The following is a 21,055-nucleotide window of genomic DNA, read 5'->3' as shown; positions in this document are numbered from 1 at the left end:
CATAACTCAAGAGAATAATCAGAGGAAAGGCAAGATTTTTACAAAAATGGAAAGACCATTCCCTGAGAGCAACTTTGGGGCACATTCCTAAGTTCATGTCAGAGAAAGTTGAGTATTTAAACTTCTTAAGCTTCTCAATCATCTAAGATAGAAGTGCTCTGCCTCAAAGATGTGTTCTGTAAGCAGAGAGAAAGAGAGGCCCTTTTGCAATAAATGCTTCTGCGAAAGACATGCCAGCCCATATTCTTAGATAACTGTGGTGGTCCTTGGATCTCAAGTGGGAATATGGCTCATAGCTTAAACCTACTTTTGCACCTGACTGTCAATTCCATTTAAATTTTTGTCTAACAATGGACTCAAGTTTAAAAATACTAGTGACCACCAAATAATCTTACTGTTTGGTGCCTAAGGATGGTTACATTCCTTTTATGTCCTAATTCTAGCTGGGCATGATTTTAGTTTTTAAAGTAAACCTGTAGCTTGGCTTGAATTTAGGGTGCCCTCATCCATCATTAGGTAACTCTAAGTGTTCACGCTATTTCAATGTGGAACCTCTTCTATTTGCCTTATCCTGCCCTACCCTGGTAGTTTTTTGTAGTAAGAGCATTGTGCCTACAATCAGAGCCAGAGATGGGGGAAAAATAGAACTGGGAAACTGCCCCTTCTCCCTTATGAAGTAGGAAAGCCTGTTGTCAGTACCCGTCCCTTCTCTCTCATCCTGTTCTCTATTAGTTCCTTCTTTTGGCTTCTGGTTCTATGTCTCTTCTGGTCATTTAGTGTCCTTATCTTACTCCTTGATCTTGTAGGGCACTGAACTACAGACTCATCCTTCTCTTAATCTTAAACTTCTTTTTCTCCCAACAAAATTAACCTATCCCAAATTCTATTTATACAAACTCATTCTTTCTGCTATGAGATAGCTTGATGCTCTTGCCAAACTAGTCTGTGGTAATGGATTAAAGACAATGTGCTTGATCTCCGCCCCCTGAAAATACCTGAAAATTTAAAGAGGAATTTTTTTTATAAGACTTGTTCATTAATGAGGCAGCGTGGTATAGTAGAAAGAGTGAAGTCTCGGATTTGGAATTAAAGGGACATTGGATCAAATCCATCTCTCCTTTTTATTCCCTAAGAGATCCTCCATCGTAACTTAACTCTCCACACCTGCCTACTTGCCTTTTCACAGCCATGAAAAGGGCATACTAACACTTACCTTCTACATTTTGGGGACTATTAATTAAAAATGATCAAGAGCACCCAGGTTAGTGCCTGGTATACAGTAGTTGTCTTATAAATTGTAGCTAATATATTAACAGTATTGTAAACCAAATAAGTAACTCCAAGTAATGCTAGTAATCTTTTATTTTTTTGGTGGTTCAGCTGGTAATCTTAATGAACAAATATTTCTTAGGTACTCTGCATCAATAAAAAGAATTACAAGTGATAGCTCTTAAGTTAGATTCTCCTTCTCCTGTGTACTTCACCAGCTCTTCTCTAGTCTCTTCATCCACTAGCCAACTATTCATTTATTTATTTATTAACTTATTTATATACTTACTAGGCACAAAATGCTAGGATGAGTACTCTGAAGGATATAAGATATGTGGTACATTATCCCATCTTGGCTTATAATTCAGTGTGGTAAGAAAAAAGTCTTTAGATATTTTTGGATATTGAAAAGGCGGGAAAGAGAGTATCTCGATCCTCTGAAGTTTGTCCATGAATATTCAGAGTCGAAGAAGAGAGACAAATTTATATCCTTCAGGAAGGTTGAGGAAGAGATCATTTTCAGAGCTATAGAAGGGACAGATTATGAGCCAAGCTCTAATGGTAAATAGGGTCAGTATAAGGACACAATGGACACAATAATATGCAATAGACTACTAGTCAAGGGCATCAGAACAGGGGAGTGAGCTGCGTGGGTGAAGTGACGAGGTTCAACAAATAAATCCATGTCCAGTTGAAATGTAGCTGGGCAGGCCCTAGCCATTTTGCCAGGGTGGTTTCAGTCATTTATGGGAGCCACACCAGACTGGATGAAGGAGTCAGAGAGAAGAGCATGATGAACAGAGAGTGTAAGGAAAGGCTGGAGAACGTTGCCATAGCAACCTGGACCAATCCATAAGCTGGGAAGAAAATTAAAGTGGCCAAAAACATGTAAGGACTGTTCTAGTTTAAATATAGGATATTCTAGCATAAAATTTATAATCTCAGAGAAGCTGAGTGTACTATATATACGACTTTACAAGGTAGGTAGTGCCGTGCTTACTACCTGAACTCTAGAGGCAGAAAGACAGGTTACATTTTGTCCTCACCACTTAATCAGCTGTGTACCTTTGGACAAATTATTTAGCCTTACACAACTTAGTTATGCCATGTGTAAAAGGGGTGAAGACTAGAATTTGTTCATGGGATGATTTTGGACACTGAATGAAAGGCTGTATGTATGTGCTCTGTGCAGTTCTTGACATATAGTAGGTAGGCAATGAGTGTAAGTTATTTGGGGTTTGGATTCTACATGTATGCCTAGAGGTCTCCTCAAGCTTATGCAACCTGACCTGTCATATGTTTGTGCCTATTTTTATATCTTCAGCTGGTCATAAAAATAACTTTTAGACCCTATGACTAAAGCCAAAAAGCAGTCAAATTGAGTCTGAAGAATAGTAGCACACTTATGAGCCATTTAATCTCTTTGGCATCTCCTTTTCTCTCTTATTTGTGAATTATTTATGGAATCTGTGCTTTGGGGAAGAAGTTCAAACACATCTCTATATCCCTCAGTCTCCTGGAGGGTCACCCCAGTGCCCAGAAAAATTTTTGCCATGTAGTAGGTACTCAGTCAGAGTTTGTCTTGGTGGATGGCATTGGAAGTGTGAATAATACCAATGCAGATATTTGGTATTTGTTGGGTTGAACTAGCAAATCAAATAGGTAATGTCTCTGGGAAAATGCATAAGTAAAAAATTCAAAGTAAGGAAAGTAAACAGTTCCCTTATTCATAAATTTACTCAGAAGAACTTACCAAGCAGCTAGTCTGTGGCAGACCCAGCTCTGAGCACTGGAGATACTTGGAAAGAGAGGGTGCAGGGTGATTTCTAGAATACTTAACAACCAGTGTCACTTAAGTGCTGACCACAGCTGACACTGATGGTGGTAAAGGAGCATCCTGGAGGTGCTCTTCTCTGCCAGGTGATGCCTCTCTGAAGCATCCTGGAGCAAGAAAGGACTGGGGTGGGAGGAGACCATTTGGGGAATGCACAACAATAGCTATAGACAGACTAGTTAGAAATAATAATAATTTAATATTTGGGAACCTGTGTTTTAAATAGCTGAGCACACTCATGTGTTCTGGCAGTGAACAAGATAGGCAAGGTCCTTTCCTCATGGGGGTTTCTTTTTTGGGAGCTCCTCCAGTGGTGTCAGAGGGCTTATCTCCTGGGAATGCTTTGCATTTCTTATAGTCACAGAGCCAGGTTCCTCAGCTCCTTAGCCTGGGACCTTGACTGTGCCAAACAATGTCATGCCTAGACTCATACTTGGCAAGCATTTTTATCCTTAGCACCTTTCACATTTTTAAAATTTTATCTTTGTTACAGTTTATGATTTACTGTAAGTTTCTTTTCATGGAGAAAGCCAATTATGATGAGTTTTTGGGTCCTTCTGAGTTGTGTGGTTCATAAGGTCTTTTCGGTTATAAGGACAGTGTGTTACCAGTCCCCCATGATAAAAACAGCAGCCAATTAATTCCCACACATTGACCCCCTGTGAGAATGCTCATTATAGAAAAAGAAAAAAAGATGATTTAACTTACCCTTATAGGGAAGTAAGTGGCAAGTTTTTTAATTCAATCTGTATTTATAAAAAATTAAAATGCTTCCATATCAGAGACTAAAATGAATGTTATCCTTCTTTGGTATCCAGAGTGAAGATTCAGGAAGGTATATGGGCAATCAGAAATGCAGATGGTTTAACCAGTGTATAATCAGGATAATTTGGCTAGCTGAGGATAACTGAATTTAAGTAAATGAAAAATACAACATCACTCTAGTCTACAACAAATTCAGTAATTTATATTCTCTTGTAAATATGCATTATATGATAACAGTATAATTATATTCTGCTTGCCTGAGACTTCCTAATCAAGTCAGTCTTATACTGGAAAGAAAGAAAGAAGTCACAAATAAAACTGTGGCCCTGACGTTTAATCGTAACTGTCTACTTAACCCACAAAAGGTGGATTTTATGGTTAGAATTGCAGGAATTATAATGCGATGATAGCAGAGCTGTCTGTATCAAGTTGTGCCTCACATTTCCATCACAAAACTGTCAGAAGAATTGTTACTGCTAGATCTGTTGTCTGGCATTGACAGGAAAGGCTGAGAGAACGCAGCTTGATATTGAGGCTCTGGATGGAATTTGTATTAGAAAATGAAAACTTTGGCACGTAGGTGGGACCCATTTGATGTGCAAGCTATTTATTACAAAAGGATAAATGAGGATTCACACAAGAGTACTTTCCTGCTGTAACCTCAGTTCGAGTATCTCTGTTCTCTTTTCAAGGGTGGTAGATCATGAAGACATACAAGCCACTTGCACCAGAAGTAGGTTTGCTTCACAGGGGGACAGCACACTTACACTTCAGTCCATTTCCCACGATATCTTGAGCTGCGAAACACAGTAATAGAGAAGCAGATCTTATTTCATTTTGTAAATGCATCAAGTAGCTCTCTTGAATACACACTAAATCCTTTAATTAAGCAATCATCATATAAAAACTGAAGTTGTTTCAAACACTGATAGCAAAACTAAGCCCAAAAGTGCAAATTAGCACTTTATTTGTTGCTCTGCTTTAGTTTAGGGAGAACAGTCAGCTCTGTGTGCATCTTCTTGCCCCATGTTAGTTTCTCACAGGAATTTATGTCTTTGTGTATGTATGTGAGGGGGTGAGGACTATGAATCCACATTAGTGAGAAAGTCAGGGCAAACAAACATTTTATAGGTAAGAACAGATACAAGCTTAATTTTTAAGAGAAATTTTAAGAAATGAAACATTTCTCAGTTCTTTGTTTTTAAAGTAAAGGCTCATCATATTATATATTCTGTAAATTTTGAGATTAGTTAGTGATGTATTAGCCTAATTATCTATCCCTGACAGTGTATTTCCTTATTTGTAGAAGTAAGTATACTGAATGATTTTCCTATCTCCTCTCTTTTCTTCCTCCTTCTCTGTCCATCCCTCTCCTTCCCCTCCTTTTTTTTCTTTTTAAACCAGCAGGTATTTATTTATTGAGTATCCATTATGTAATATTCAGTAGTCTGGACTGTATGAATATAAAACACTAGTATCAGATGAAAATGTAATAGCTAATATTTACTTACATGTTTATTAGATTTTGGTTATTTTAGTTACAAAGAATAAAACATGTTTCTCTTAAATCAGGGCTCATAACCTACAGATAGGGAAGGCTAATTGCATATTAATTTTCTCCGACTTTTGTTTCTGTGGCATTGTTCACATTCCTAAGTAGGCACTTTTCACTTTTTAATTTAATTGATCCTTTCAGTTAAATTATGCTACTGCTTTGCCTAAAACTCTCCAGGGACTCTCTATTTCATTTCAGTAAAAGGTAACATTTTCACAATGGCCTACAAGGCCGTACACAATCTGCCATGTTCCCTCTCTGAATTCATTTTTACCGCCTTCCCTTAAGGTTATGGAATGTGGCTAAAGTTGTACTTTGAGTAAAACTTATGGACTTGAATCCCTTCACTATTAATAAGAAAGAATTTTAAAATGTTAATTAAGCATTCAATTCAAGAGACAACAAAAGTAATCAAGCAATCACATCTTACTGATCTTTGGCTAGAGGTTATGGGGGTAATTTATTTTTTCTCTTTATACTCTTATGTCGTTTTCTACAATATCAGGTATTAGTTGTGAAATCAATAAAGGAAAAGATTTTGTCAGTGCAGAATGAGACATTTAGGTTAGGAAAACAGGAGTCTTCATTAATCATGGAGAGCAAAGTTTGAGTAAACCCACTCAGCAAGGAAAAGAAGAAGAATATAACTCAATTTTTATAGTCTGTGCCACGTTTTTGGTCATGATAGGGCTGAAGTAATCAGGAAAAAGTTAGGATGCCAGAAAGGAAGTCTCAGGAAGATGCTGTCAACTGGCATAGAGGCAAGCCAAGAAAGCAGAAGGAAAGATAGCATGTTGAACACAGAAGGCAGCCACACAAATTTTATCAAGCATGGAAAATTAGATTACAGAGAAGGAACATAGGAAAATATGCCTGGGTTGAGGACCAGCTCAAATCATCTTCAGGAAAAAGTCAAATAAGGGTTTACTTTTGGGGTCAGATATTGTGAGTTACACTGCCATAATGCACTGGCAGAACACCATCTACTCTTCAGTATGGAATTAGTTGTCAAGATACTTGTGTTCCAATACTTTTGCTAACATTTACCAACTTCAGGACAAAGGGCAAATTATTTAATCTAGTTGAACAATAGTTTCTTTGTTTTAAAGTTGTTGTACAAAAATATCTGCCTTTCCTGTGTCACAAAATTGTGGTGAAAATAAAATCTTATCACCAAAGGAAGTGCTGTGAAAACCACAACGTGTTATTTAAATATTAGATTTCACCCATTATTAATAGTTGTATATGCTGACACCTGTTAGAACTGGGTTTGAATCTAATGGATTGACACCTGTCCTCCAAGAGCAATTAGAATTTAATAATATTAAGTGAAATGATGACAAAATGCACTGAATATTTTAAAACGAGATGGCAGTTAATTGTGGGGCCCTGGGCTGTGTGGGACTAAGAATAAGGAATTATATTGTTACCCCAAACATCTATGAGTTTCTTTCCCTGTCCTCACCCTAGAGCCTAATAGATTTGCATTCAATTTTGCATTGTCAGGAAACCCTTGAAAAGTGCACAGGGATATTTGCTCAAATTTTTCAATAAAAAACAAAGTACAAAGGTCAGATTATTTGTTAATTGAAATTAAATGAGGCTAATCTTTGTCAAATACAGTGAGGAAATTGGAGGTTATGGGAGACAGGGCATGAAATATATAAGTTAATCTTCAGAAAATGAGCAGACACACTGATTTGAATGGTTAGTGGCCTCTCCTGTGTTGATTACATATATAAACGTGGACTTCTGGATGTTAGTTGTTTCTGTATTGTATATGCTGGTGACTATCAAATTTATTCAGACCTCTAGATTCAAGTTGCCAGCTGGTACTGGTACCTCTTGGACAACTTTATTTTGATATTTAATAGGTGTCTTGAAGTTTAAACATACATAAAACAGAATTCTTCATTTTCGCTCTGGAATCTCTTCTTTGTCTAGTCTTCCCATCTTAATAAATGAGCATCAGTTACTCAATTGTTAAGCCAAAACTGAGGTATAATCCTTGATTGGTCAGTTGCTCTCCACCTCTAGAATATATTGTGGTTGCTTTGATTTATCTCCACTACTGTGACTCTAGTCCAAGTCTCCAGCATCTTGCACGTGGATTTCTTCAGTAGCCTCCCACGAGTCTCCTTGCCTCCTCTCATGCTGCCCTACCCTGAAATCTGTTCTCTGCTTAGCAGCTAAAATGGTCGTTTTGAAAACCTAAAAGAAACCATGTCGCTTTCTGTCTTAAAAGACAAATAGGAATCACTTCTCTAGCTTTCTATCACAATTAGAAGGAAATTCAACTCCTCAGTGTGAGCAGGGCTGACATTCATCCAGGATGCACTGGTACAACTTTATAGGTTCTTTACCATCAGTGCCTTGTCTGAGTGGCCTGTGCTCTTGTCACATAAGTTGTTAAATATTTTGCCTAATGCTCCTGCTTCTGAGGCCCTGTGTGAGCTAGTGGTTCTCAAATGGAGAGTCTCAAATGTTCCAAGGGTCAGTTAGTGATATCTGGAGGCATTTCTGGTTGTCACAACCAGGGGAGTGTTACTGGCATCCACTGGGGAGAGGCCAGGAACACTGCTAACACTCTACAGGACACAGGACAACTCCCTGTGACACAGAATTATCTGACCCCAGATATCAGTAATGCCCAAGTTCAGACACCCTGACACAACCGTCTTCTTCCTGCCTTCCTCATCCTCACTCTCTTCCTCACTCATTGCTCCACTGCCTTCTTGCTCTGCCTGGCGAATTACTACTAGGGGTTTTCTATCAGATCATCCATTTAATATTTTTTTCCATAGCACTAAAACCATCTTGTTCAGTTATTGTTTGTTTCATCTCTGGTACTACATAAGTTCCTTATGTAAACTACATAAGGAAAAAACTGTTTCTTTCTCCCAGCATAGAGAGTAGTGGCTAACCATTTGCTGAATGTTTGTCTGTCTCCTCTCTGCTCCACAAACCCCACCCCAGCCTCACTTGTTTTTCACTACCACCACTTCCTGAGCTCCACTCTGTCCCCAGACTGCAGAGGGTTTAAGGATAGTATAAGCCTATCTGTTTCACACATCATCGGATAATAAAAACAGCTGAAATGTACTGATTTGTCTTTAGTCCCCATCAGATTGTCTCTGAATTAAAATGACAATGTCTTTGACATCCCCAGGGTCAGCAGCATAAAGAAGCCTCAAAAGGCACGATGGTCAAAGCCATTCCCCGGAACCTGCTACTTGGATAGTATCCTAGGAGCTGTTCACACAGATTGTTTTGCCTTAGCATCCTCTGCTTAACTTGAGTTATGACTTCCCTGGTGATTAAACGTCTTACAATGTTGTTGCAGAAGATCTGATTTCAGTTTTCAGTGATAGCTGTATAAATATTGTGATGACTCTTCACTTCATGTGAATGGCCTCCCCATCTTGGCCATGAGATGACCCCACTCTGGTCATAATCTGAGGGTCCACACCCATAGGACTGCCTGCTGTTGTGCATCAGCAGTCATGTTCTCATTGCATGACAATAAAAACCGTTCAGGTGGCAGGGATCATCAGTACAAGAAAGAGCTGGACCAAGGTCTGAGTTGCTTTGAATCAGTAGGTTAATTTCTCTTTGGAATTAGAAAATCATGTTTCAACAGAGAAATGCCTGTGCTTTTGGAAAGCTGTTGATTTCCATTTGGAAAATTGTTGGTTTTCCATTTGACTCTAAAAGATCAAATATCAAGGAAAATCACAACTGAATCCCCAGATCTCACCAAATTTAATTTTGTTCTAGCAGGACCTCAAACTGAAAAAAAAAAAAAAAAAGAGAGAGAGAAAGAGAAAGAAAATCCCTCAAGGTCATGCTGACAGAAAACCTAATTAGAATAAATTCATTCTGTCTTAATCACAGAAATGTCCATTAAAAAGCATATTTTCCCTTGAAACAATAAAAGTGCTTATCATAAACATAACTATTCAAATGGATTCTCTTCAATACCTTATATTTGAATTTAGATTAACAAAGAGTTTTTATTTGGAAAATGTATTGCTATTATTTTAAAAAACTGGAGTAATTCGTAGGTTAAAGTCATTGCATTCTTTAGACATCTTTAAAAATTCTGCTCCCATCCCTTTATGTCTCATAACAGTTATGAGCTTGTAAAATGAATTGTGAATGCTCAGGTCCCCCCAAAATTAAATGGGAAATCACAGCAGCTTAGATTTAACTCCTAAGTTGGATGGTTTCACTAGAAAGGTTTCACTAGAAACCTTTCAAAATGATACTTAAATGCCACCCTGGGATAGTGCCCAGTGATAACATAGAGAAGAAAGAAAAGAAATTTTAAGGATTTACCTGTTTTGTCTTTGCTCAATGAAATGACTGTTTCTTCTCTTCAAAGCCCTTAATTATTTTCTTTACTCCATGTACAGTGTATATAGAATCTACCAAGTGTCTGAGTATTGCCCAAGTTAATGTTTTTGTGTCATTTCCCTATTTAGTTCTGAACTTTTCAATAATTGCAATTAAAGCAAAAAGCCGTCCTGATGACTGGACAGAAATTATTTGCAGCTGCTGGGGTTTCACCCTTTATTTTGTTTTCCTAGGATTTGGATGGTATCTTCATCTAGACAGGAAGATCTGGCTGCAGCTGTCATACAGCAAAGCAAACCCTCTGACTGAGCTGCCTTCCTGTGCAATATCATGAGACCCACTGTTGGTACGTCAGTGGCAAACATGGGGAATCAATAAAGCTGTTTTTCCACTGGAGTTCTAGATTTTTTTCCAATTTAATGACTGGTTCAGTTATCCAGTATTTTCCTTTCACTTAGTAGAAGGTTCATATTGCTGGTGGGCTTGAGTTTTATTAATAAAAGATCCACTAACCTTCAGATCTTAAGAAACCCAAGTTTTATAGGCTTTATGGAAGCCCAGACCAGTGACTTGAATGGCTGCCCTGTGGTAGCTGCTCTCCATAGACTTTTTTTCTGTTTTCTTAGTGGTTTCCTTAAAACATACAGACAAGGTGAAGTTTCTAAATAAGTAAAATTGTAGGCATTCTGCATGTTAAAACCTTAACCTACATTTCCTCCAGGCATTCTCTCTCTATTGTGTGTTGTTGTTTTTTTCTTTTTTTTGCAAAAAGGGGAACAAATTGAACTTTTTTCAATATATCACAATTTCCTCTTTTTGTTAATTTTTATTTTTCAGCCTATGTGATATATGCACCATACTGGAAAAATTAAATTATTTAGACTTGCTTATAATGAAAAGTTAGAGTGCATCTTCAAGTAATTTCATATATATATAAATAAATGTGTGAGATCATCATGATGTTACAGTGCACAGAATGGGTTCCCTTCCATTTTGAGATGTGGCTTCTTCCCTGTTTCATCCAATCCATTCCACTGTATTTTTCCTATGGGACTCCAGGTACCATATGCAGAACACAGTGTTACTAGTAATTTAAATGGGTATCCTCTATTGTTTTATTTTTTCCCTTCTTCTCTAATCTCCACTCTCATTCTTTTCCATCAACCTCTGCCTGATAGGTGCCTGCAGTAATGTTTTGATATGTCCTTAAAATATGTATGTAATCTTTAATAACATGTACTATTGTATTTTATTTTGTTTTTTAAAAACATTTTTTATTGATTTATAATCATTTTTACAATTTGTCAAATTCTAGCGTTCAGCACAATTTTTCAGTCATACTTGGACATATACACACTCATTATCACATTTTTTCCTTTGTGATTCCCTGTGCTATACAGTATAACCTTGTTTATCTATTCTACAATTTTGAAATCCCAGTCTATCCCTTCCCACCCTCCACCCCCCTGGCAACCACAAGTCTGTATTCTATGTCTATGAGTCTATTTCTGTCCTGTATTTATGCTTTTTTTGTTTATTTGTTTGTTTTTGTTTTTGTTTTTTAGATTCCACATATGAGCGATCTCATATGGTGTTTTTCTTTCTCTTTCTGGCTTACTTCACTTAGAATGACATTCTCCAGGAGCATCCATGTTGCTGCAAATAGCATTATGTTGTCGGTTTTTATGGCTGAGTAGTATTCCATTGTATAAATATACCATATCTTCTTTATCCAGTCACCTGTTGATGGACATTTAGGCTGTTTCCATGTTTTGGCTATTGTAAATAGTGCTGCTATGAACATTGGGGTGCAGGTGTCATTTTGAAGTAGGGTTCCTTCTGGATACAAGCCCAGGAGTGGGATTCCTGGGTCATATGGTAAGTCTATTCCTAGCCTTTTGAGGAATCTCCACACTGTTTTCCACAGTGGCTGCACCAAACTGCATTCCCACCAGCAGTGTAGGAGGGTTCCCCTTTCTCCACAGCCTCTCCAGCATTTGCCATTTGTGGATTTTTGAATGATGGCCATTCGGACTGGTGTGAGGTGATACCTCATTGTAGTTTTCACTTGCATTTCTCTGATAATTAGTGATATTGAGCATTTTTTCATGTGCCTTTTGATCATTTGTATGTCTTCCTTGCAGAATTACTTGTTTAGGTCTTCTGCCCATTTTTGGATTGGGTTGTTTATTTTTTTTTCTTATTGAGTTGTATGAGCTGCTTATATATTCTGGAGATCAAGCCTTTGTCGGTTTCATTTGCAAAAATTTTCTCCTATTCTGTAGGTTGTCTTTTTGTTTTACTTATGGTTTCCTTTGCTGTGCAGAAGCTTGTAAGTTTAATTAGGTCTCATTTGTTTATTCTTGCTTTTATTTCTATGGCTTGGGTTGACTGTCCTAGGAGATCATTTTTGACATGTATGTCAGATAATGTTTTGCCTGTATTTTCTTCTAGGAGGTTTATTGTATCTTGTCTTATGTTTAAGCCTTTGATCCATTTTGAGTTTGTTTTTGTGTATGGTGTAAGAGAGTGTTCTAGCTTCACTGCTTTACACGCTGCTGTCCAGTTTTCCCAACACCATTTGCTGAAGAGACTGTCTTTATTCCATTGTATATTCTTGCCTCGTTTGTCCAAGATTAGTTGACCAAAAGTTTGTGGGTTCATTCCTGGGCTCTCTATTCTGTTGCATTGGTCTATATGTCTGTTTTGGTACCAATACCATGCTGTCTTGATGACTGTAGCTCTATAGTATTGTCTGAAGTCTGGGAGAGTTATTCTTCCAGCCTCTTTCTTTTCTTCAGTAATGCTTTAGCAATTCTAGGTCTTTGATGGTTCCATATAAATTTTATTATGATTTTTTCTAGTTCTGTGAAATATGTTCTGGGTAATTTGATAGGGATTGCATTAAATCTGTAGATTGCCTTGGGTAGTGTGACCATTTTAACAATATTGATTCTTCCAATCCAGGAGCATGGAATATCTTTCCATTTTTAAAAGTCTTCTTTAATTTCCTTCATCAGTGGTTTATAGTTTTCTGTATATAATTCTTTCACCTCCTTGGTTAGATTTATTCCCAGATATTTTATTACTTTGGGTGCTATTTTAAAGGGGATTGTTTCTTTACTTTCTACACCCATTTATGATAAAAAAAAAAACTCTCTCCAAAGTGGATATAGAAGGAACATATCTCAACATAATAAAAGCTATATATGACAAACCTACAGCCAGCATAGTACTCAACGGTGAAAAACTCAAAAGCTTCCCACTAAAATCTTGGACAAGACAAGGCTGCCCACTATCACCATGCCTATTCAACATAGTCCTGGAAGTCCTAGCCACAGCAATCAGGCAAGAGAGAGAAATAAAAAGGATCCAAATTGGAAAAGAAGAGGTAAAAGTGTCACTATATGCCAATGACATGTTACTATATATAGAAAACCCTAAAAGGTCCACACAAAAACTACTAGAGCTGATTGAAGAATTCAGCAAGGTAGCAGGTTACAAAATTAACGTTCAAAAATCAGTTGCACTGTTGTATTTTGGAGTATTTAATTTACACAAATGATATTGTGCTTTCTCATTCTGTTTCTACTTTTCTTATAAATTCTCACTTACTTTGTTTCTCAGTTTTCTACTTATCACTGACCAGTGTTTCATAGAAGGCATTCACTCCTCTTTAATTACTCTTTCCCTGTCTTCCTGCTCCCCACTACCTTAATGGCCATTGTGTTCATGTGCAAAGAGCATCCATGTGCACATTTCCTGCAGACCTAAGGGAGAATTTCTCTGACATGTATCCCAGGAGTATGATTACTGTGTCATAGGCCATATACATCATTCCATTTTTTGGCTTTCGTATATTTGCTGAAATCCATCAGTTAACTCGTAATTCCCAGCCAACTCTTGTTCTCTTTGTTGCTATATGTTTATTCATTGTGTGCTCCTAACTTTTTATTTCAGTGGAGTCTTAAGAAAGACTAAAGGCAAATTGAACTGGAGCTTAGTTCATCTCCTTTTCAGTGCATTATAATTATTTCAGGATGTGGTTCAAAGATGAGGAGTAGGAAAGAGAGAGTGTGAAAAAGACATTCCTGTTGATGGTGAGCTATGTACAACTGGCCATAAACTTTTCACTGAAGCCCATTACCTAAGTGGTGGGACATAGACTAAAATGAAAGATTGCACCTAACTAAAGGTAGGTGCTGGCAGTCATCACTGTTTTATAATTTAGAGGCAATAGATTGACTTTCAATCGAAAAGCATGACAGCATTTTTGAAACCAAAGGCCTGTTGCCTTAGCTGACCCCCTCCCCAAGCCGGTAGTCCTTGGGACCCCATCCCAAGGTCACTGTTTTTCTTCAGTGTGACAACAAACTGTTCCATGTGAGTCTTGTAATGTGCAACCATTTTAGTAGTTCATATGATAGGACTTTCCCTTCAGTTTCAAATGGTTTTGTGATTGCTCTAACAAGATACCCTTGGGAATACTGCTATGAAGTAATCAGGATTGTGTTTTCTGGGCGCATCAACTAGGTTGCCGTGAAAGGGCCAAATCCAATTTGTTCTTTGGAAAAGCTGAGCAGGACTTAATAGAAGGATGAATGTGTATTGGGTCTGCCTACCTCTCAAGAGCAATGCCCATAGCCATGTCAGCACTTTTAAAATTAGAGTGTTCTGGCTAAAACCTGTCAGGGATGCCTTTGGTTGGGCTTGAACAGCCTCAGTGGAAAATAGCCAAGCAAATCCCAGATGACAAGGCATTCAGCTGTATTTCAAGGCACTTAACCTCCTTTTTTCCTTTCTTCTTGCCGATTAAATTGTCCAGAGTATAGATTACTATTCTACATTGTTCAGGGCAGTTGTCCCACCACAGTCCTACCCTGCCTTGCCCAAATTGGACCTGAGCAGCTCGTAAATGTATCTCACTGAGGTTAGTGGAAGTGATAGCTTGTAGACACCTTGTGATCTTGGGGATTGAGTGCTGGATTGGAAGTCACGATGCTGTCCACAGTTTTCTTATCTGTGTACTAGACATAACGGTAATACAAGTCTCCCTGCCATGTTAAAAGTTGCCATGAAGACCAATAGAATAATGTACCTGAGGGCTTAAAGGGTTTGCATTTCTGCTGTTTTGGGCTCAGTTGTGACTGTGATGCTCCCCTCCCCCAATTCATACGTTGAAGTTCAAAATCCCAGGACTTTAGAATGTGACTGTAATTGGAAATAAGGTTTCTAAAGAGTTGATTAAATTAAAATGAGATCTTCAGGTGGGCTCTTATACAATATAACTGACATCTGTATGAGGAGAGGAAAGTTGGACACACAAGGAGAGACACCAGAAATAGCATCCCGGGCAAAGTGATACAAGTCATGTCTAGAGCATTAGAATTAATCACTTTCTTGTTTTTTCTCTTTGTCCTTCACACCTCCAACAAATACTCATCTAGCATCTGCCACACTGGACTAGGCACTGAATGTATAGTGGGAACAGACAGACATTGTACCTGCCTTCAAGGTACTTTCAGTCTAAAAGGGCAAGGTACTTTACTGTCTAAAAGACAGTAAACATACAGACATATTTTTTTTACATTTTTTATTGATTCATAATCATTTTACAGTGTTGTGTCAAATTCCAGTGTTCAGCACAATTTTTCAGTCATTCATGGACTTATACACACTCATTGTCACATTTTTTTCTCTGTGATTTATCATAACATTTTGTGTATATTTCCCTGTGCTATACAGTGTAATCTTGTTTATCTGTTCTACAATTTTGAAATCCCAGTCTATCCCTTCCCACCCTCTACCCCCCCACCAGTAACCACAAGTCTGTATTCTCTGTCCATGAGTCTATTTCTGTCCTGTATTTATGCTTTGTTTTTTGTTTGTTTTTGTTTTTTAGATTCCACATATGAGCGATCTCATATGGTATTTTTCTTTCTCTTTCTAGCTTACTTCACTTAGAATGACATTCTCTAGGATCATCCATGTTGCTGCAAATGGCATTATGTTGTCGGTTTTTATGGCTGAGTAGTATTCCATTGTATAAATATACCACATCTTCTTTATCCAGTCACCTGTTGATGGACATTTAGGTTGTTTCCATGTTTTGGCTATTGTAAATAGTGCTGCTATGAACATTGGGGTGCAGGTGTCATCCTGAAGTAGGGTTCCTTCTGGATACAAGCCCAGGAGTGGGATTCCTGGGTCATATGGTAAGTCTATTCCTAGTCTTTTGAGGAATCTCCACACTGTTTTCCATAGTGGCTGCACCAAACTGCATTCCCACCAGCAGTGTAGGAGGGTTCCCCTTTCTCCACAGCCTCTCCAGCATTTGTCATTTGTGGATTTTTGAATGACGGCCATTCTGACTGGTGTGAGGTGATACCTCATTGTAGTTTTCATTTGCATTTCTCTGATAATTAGTGATACTGAACATTTTTTCATGTGCTTTTTGATCATTTGTATGTCTTCCTTGGAGAGTTGCTTGTTTAGGTCTTCTGCCCATTTTTTGATTGGGTTGTTTATTTTTTCCTTATTGAGTCATATGAACTGCTTATATATTTTGGAGATCAAGCCTTTGTCAGTTTCACTTGCAAAAATTTTCTCCCATTCCGTAGGTTTTCTCCTTGTTTTATTTCTGGTTTCCTTTGCTCTGCAGAAGCTTGTAAGTTTCATTAGGTCCCATTTGTTTATTCTTGCTTTTATTTCTTCTAGGAGAAAATTTTTGAAATGTATGTCAGATAATGTTTTGCCTATGTTTTCCTCTAGGAGGTTTATTGTATCTTGTCTTATGTTTAAGTCTTTAATCCATTTTGAGTTGATTTTTGTATATGGTGTAAGGGTGTGTTCTAGCTTCATTGTTTTACATGCTGCTGTCCAGTTTTCCCAACACCATTTGCTGAAGAGACTGTCTTTATTCCATTGTATATTCTTGCCTCCTTTGTCGAAGATGAGTTGACCAAAGGTTTGTGGGTTCATTTCTGGGCTCTCTATTCTGTTCCATTGGTCTATATGTCTGTTTTGGTACCAATACCATGCTGTCTTGATGACTGTAGCTCTATAGTATTGTCTGAAGTCTGGGAGAGTTATTCCTCCAGCCTCTTTCTTTCTCTTCAGTAATGCTTTAGCAATTCTAGGTCTTTGATGGTTCCATATAAATTTTATTATGATTTGTTCTAGTTCTGTGAAATATGTCCTGGGTAATTGGATAGGGATTGCATTAAATCTGTAGATTGCCTTGGGCAGTGTGACCATTTTAACAATATTGATTCTTCCAATCCAGGAGCATGGAATATCTTTCCATTTTTTAAAGTCTTCTTTAATTTCCTTCATCAATGGTTTATAGTTTTCTGTGTATAATTCTTTCGCCTCCTTGGTTAGATTTATTCCCAGATATTTTATTACTTTGGGTGCTATTTTAAAGGGGATTGTTTCTTTACTTTCTTTTTCTGTTGATTTATCGTTAGTGTAAAGAAAGGCAACTGATTTTTGAACATTAATTTTGTAACCTGCTACCTTGCTGAATTCTTCGATCAGCTCTAGTAGCTTTTTTGTGGACCTTTTAGGGTTTTCTATATATAGTAACATGTCGTCAGCATATAATGACACTTTTACCTCTTCTTTTCCAATTTGGATCCCTTTTATTTCTTTCTCTTGCCTGATTGCTGTGGCTAGGACTTCAAGGACTATGTTGAATAGGCATGGTGATAGTGGGCAGCCTTGTCTTGTCCCAGATTTTAGTGGGAAGCTTTTGAGTTTTTCACCGTTGAGAACTATGCTGGCTATAGGTTTGTCATATATAGCTTTTATTATGTTGAGATATGTTCCCTCTATACCCACTTTGGCGAGAGTTTTTATCATAAATGGGTGTTGAATTTTATCAAATGCTTTTTCTGCATCGATTGAGATGATCATGTGGTTTTTGTCCTTTCTCTTGTTGATGTGATGTATTACATTGATTGATTTGCGTATGTTGAACCAGCCTTGTGTCCCTGGGATGAACCCCACTTGGTCATGATGTATAATCTTTTTTATGTGTTGTTGGATTCTATTTGCTAAAATTTTGATGAGGATTTTGGCGTCTATGTTCATCAGTGATATTGGCCTATAATTCTCTTTTTTTGGTAGTGTCTTTGCCTGGTTTTGGTATCAGGGTGATGGTGGCTTCATAGAATGAGTTTGGGTGTATTCCCTCCTTTTCAATCGTCTGGAAGAGTTTGAGAAGGACTGGTATGAGTTCTTCATTGTATGTTTGGTAGAATTCCCCGGTGAAGCCATCCGGTCCTGGACTTTTATTTGTAGGGAGGTTTTTAACTGCTATTTCTATTTCCTTTCTAGTGATCGGATTGTTCAAGTGTTCAGTTTCTTCTTGATTCAGTTTTGGTGGACAGTATGTTTCCAGAAACTTGTCCATCTCCTCTAGGTTATCCAGTTTGGTTCCATATAGTTTTTCATAATATTCTCGTATGATATTCTGTATTTCTATTTTGTTTGTTGTAATTTCTCCATTTTCCTTTCTTATTTTGCTAATTTGTGCTCTCTCTTTTTTCTTCTTTGTGAGTTTGGCCAGAGGTTTGTCGATTTTATTTACTTTTTCAAAAAACCAGCTTTTGGTTTGGTTGATTTTTTCTATGGTCTTGTTAATCTCTATTGTATTTAATTCCTCTCTGATCTTTATTATTTCCTTCCTTCTGCTGCTTTTTGGGACTTTTTGTTCTTCTTTTTCTAATTGATTCAGGTGGTGGGTTAACTTGTTTATTTGAGATTGTTCTTCTTTTTTGAGGAAGGCCTGTATCGCTATAAACTTCCCTCTTAGCACTGCCTTTGCTGTGTCCCATAGGTTTTGAGTGGTTGTGCTTTCATTATCATTTGTCTCAAGGTATTTTTTAATTTCAGCTTTGATTTCCTCATTGATCCATTGTTTTTTCAATAACATATTGTTTAATCTCCATGCTTTTCTTTTTTTCTCCTTTGTTTCTCTGTTATTGATTTCCAGTTTCATGGCATTGTGGTCAGTAAAGATGCTTGAGATAATTTCTATCTTCTTAAATTTGTTGAGGTTTCTTTTGTGTCCAAGTACATGATCGATCCTGGAAAATGTTCCATGTGCACTTGAAAAGAATGTATATTCTATTTTTGGGGGGTATAAAGCTCTGAAAATATCCACCAAATCTAGTTTTTCTATTATAGTATTTAATTTCTCTGTTGCCTTGTTTATTTTCTGTCTGGAAGATCTGTCTAGTGATGTTAATGCAGTGTTAAAATCTCCAACTATGATTGTATTCCCATCAATATCCCCCTTTATCTCTGTTAGTAATTCTTGTATGTACTTAGGTGCTCCTATATTGGGTGCATATATATTAACGAGTGTAATATCTTCATCTTGTATCACTCCTTTAATCATTATAAAATGTCCTTCTTTATCTTTCTTTATGGCCTTTGTTTTAAAGTCTATTTTGTCTGAAATCAGTACTGCAACACCTGCTTTTTTGGCTTTTCCATTTGCATGGAATATCCTTTTCCATCCTTTCACTCTCAATCTATATGTGTCCTTCTCCCTAAAGTGGGTCTCTTGTATGCAGCATATTGAAGGTTCTTGCTTTATTATCCAGTCTGCCACTCTATGTCTTTTGACTGGAGCATTTAGTCCATTAACATTTACAGTAATTAATGATAGATGTGTGTTTATTGCCATTTTGAACTTATCTTTGCAGTTGAATTGGTATATCCTCTTTGTTCCTTTCTTCTTCCTTTTGTGGTTTGGTAATTTTCCTTTGTATTATCATGGATTTTATTTAATTTTTGTGACTCCCTTGTAAATTTTTGACTTGTGGTTACCCTTTTTTGTAAACCTATTAACCTATACCCGTTTTTAATAAACTGATAATAACATGATCTCAAACCCATCCTACTGTTAAAAAAATTTAAAAAAAGAAAGAAAAAAATTCTATATTTCCCTGCCTCCCTCTCCCACTCTCAGTGATTTGTATGTCTTCTTTTATAATTTCGTGTTTTCTTTATTTGTAATTCATGAGTTATCACCTTTCCAGTTGTACGTTTCTCATTTCTGTAGCATCCTGCTGCTTTTCTATTTAGAATAGCCCTTTCAATATTTCTTTTAGCATGGGTTTAGTGTTGCTAAACTCCTGCAGCTTTTTTTTGTCTGTGAAACTCTTTATTTCTCCTTCTATCCTAAAGGATAGCCTTGTTGGATAAAGTATCCTGGGCTGCATCATTTTTTCATTCAGGGCTTTGAATATATCTTGCCACTCCCTTCTGGCCTGTAGTGTTTGTGTAGAGAAATCAGCTGAGAGCCTTATGGGGGTTCCCTTGTAGTTCACTCTTTGCTTTTCTCTTGCTGCCTTTAGAATCATTTCTTTATCCTTGACTCTGGCCATCTTGATTATGATATGTCTTGGTGTGGGTCTATTTGGGTTCTTCCTGTTTGGGACCCTCTGAGCTTCCTGTACTTGTATATCTGATTCCTTCTTTAAGTTTGGGAAGTTTTCAGTCATGATTTCTTCAAAAACCTTTTCAATCCCCTTTGATCCTTCTTCCCCTTCTGGGACCCTTATTATGCGAAGATTGGGACGCTTTATATTATCCCATAGGTCCCTTATGCTATTATCATTATTTTTTATTTGTTTATCTTGTAGTTCTTCTGAATGGGTGCTTTCTGTTGCCCTGTCTTCTAGATCACTAATTCGTTCCTCTGCATTAACTAGTCGGCTTTGCACAGCTGTTAGATCATTCCTCATCTCTGTCAATGAGTTTTCCCATTTTGCTTGGCTCTTCTTTATAGCTTCAGTTTCATTTTTGACATATTTTATTTCTCTAAGCATTATCTCTTTTAATTCCTTCAGCAATTTGATCACTCCTTTTTTGACATCTTGATCTAGTAGGCTATCGATGTCTATTTCATTGAGCTTTCTTTCAGGGGATTCCTCTTGTTCTTTTAATTGGGAAAGGTTTCTCTGCTTCTTCATCTTGCTCATACCTCTCTGGCACTGTGGTTTATGGAGTATCAGTTGTCTATTTTGGATCTTAAGGATTTTATCTATCTAATGCCTATTTAGGAATAGAATTTAGGAAAAAAAAGAAAAAATAGAGAGAGAGAAAGATTTTTAAAAGAAGGGAGAAAGAGGGTTTGAAAACAATGTATAATGAATAATAGAAGAGTGGGTTGAAGCAGAGTATTAATCGGGTGGAGACGTCCTTTTAAAACCTTTAAAAAAAAAAAACAAAGGGGGTGGGGAGATGAATATATGTGTTTG

At 37.2% G+C, this 21,055-nt stretch overlaps 1 long non-coding RNA gene across 2 annotated transcripts in view; it reads left to right on the top strand.

The window, feature by feature from the left end:
• LOC140695426 (uncharacterized) overlaps window positions 1-10,173 on the top strand; it is a 185,532-nt gene extending 175,359 nt beyond the window's left edge. For both annotated transcript variants that reach the window (XR_012071127.1, XR_012071122.1), the window contains one exon: window positions 10,013-10,173. This is a non-coding gene — a long non-coding RNA (uncharacterized lncRNA). The remainder of the gene's footprint in view (window positions 1-10,012) is intronic.
• The last annotated feature ends 10,882 nt before the right edge of the window (window positions 10,174-21,055 follow it).

Source organism: Vicugna pacos, chromosome 3, assembly GCF_048564905.1.
Source record: "Vicugna pacos chromosome 3, VicPac4, whole genome shotgun sequence".
Lineage (NCBI taxonomy): Eukaryota > Metazoa > Chordata > Mammalia > Artiodactyla > Camelidae > Vicugna > Vicugna pacos.
This window is presented reverse-complemented; position numbering and strand designations above follow the sequence as displayed.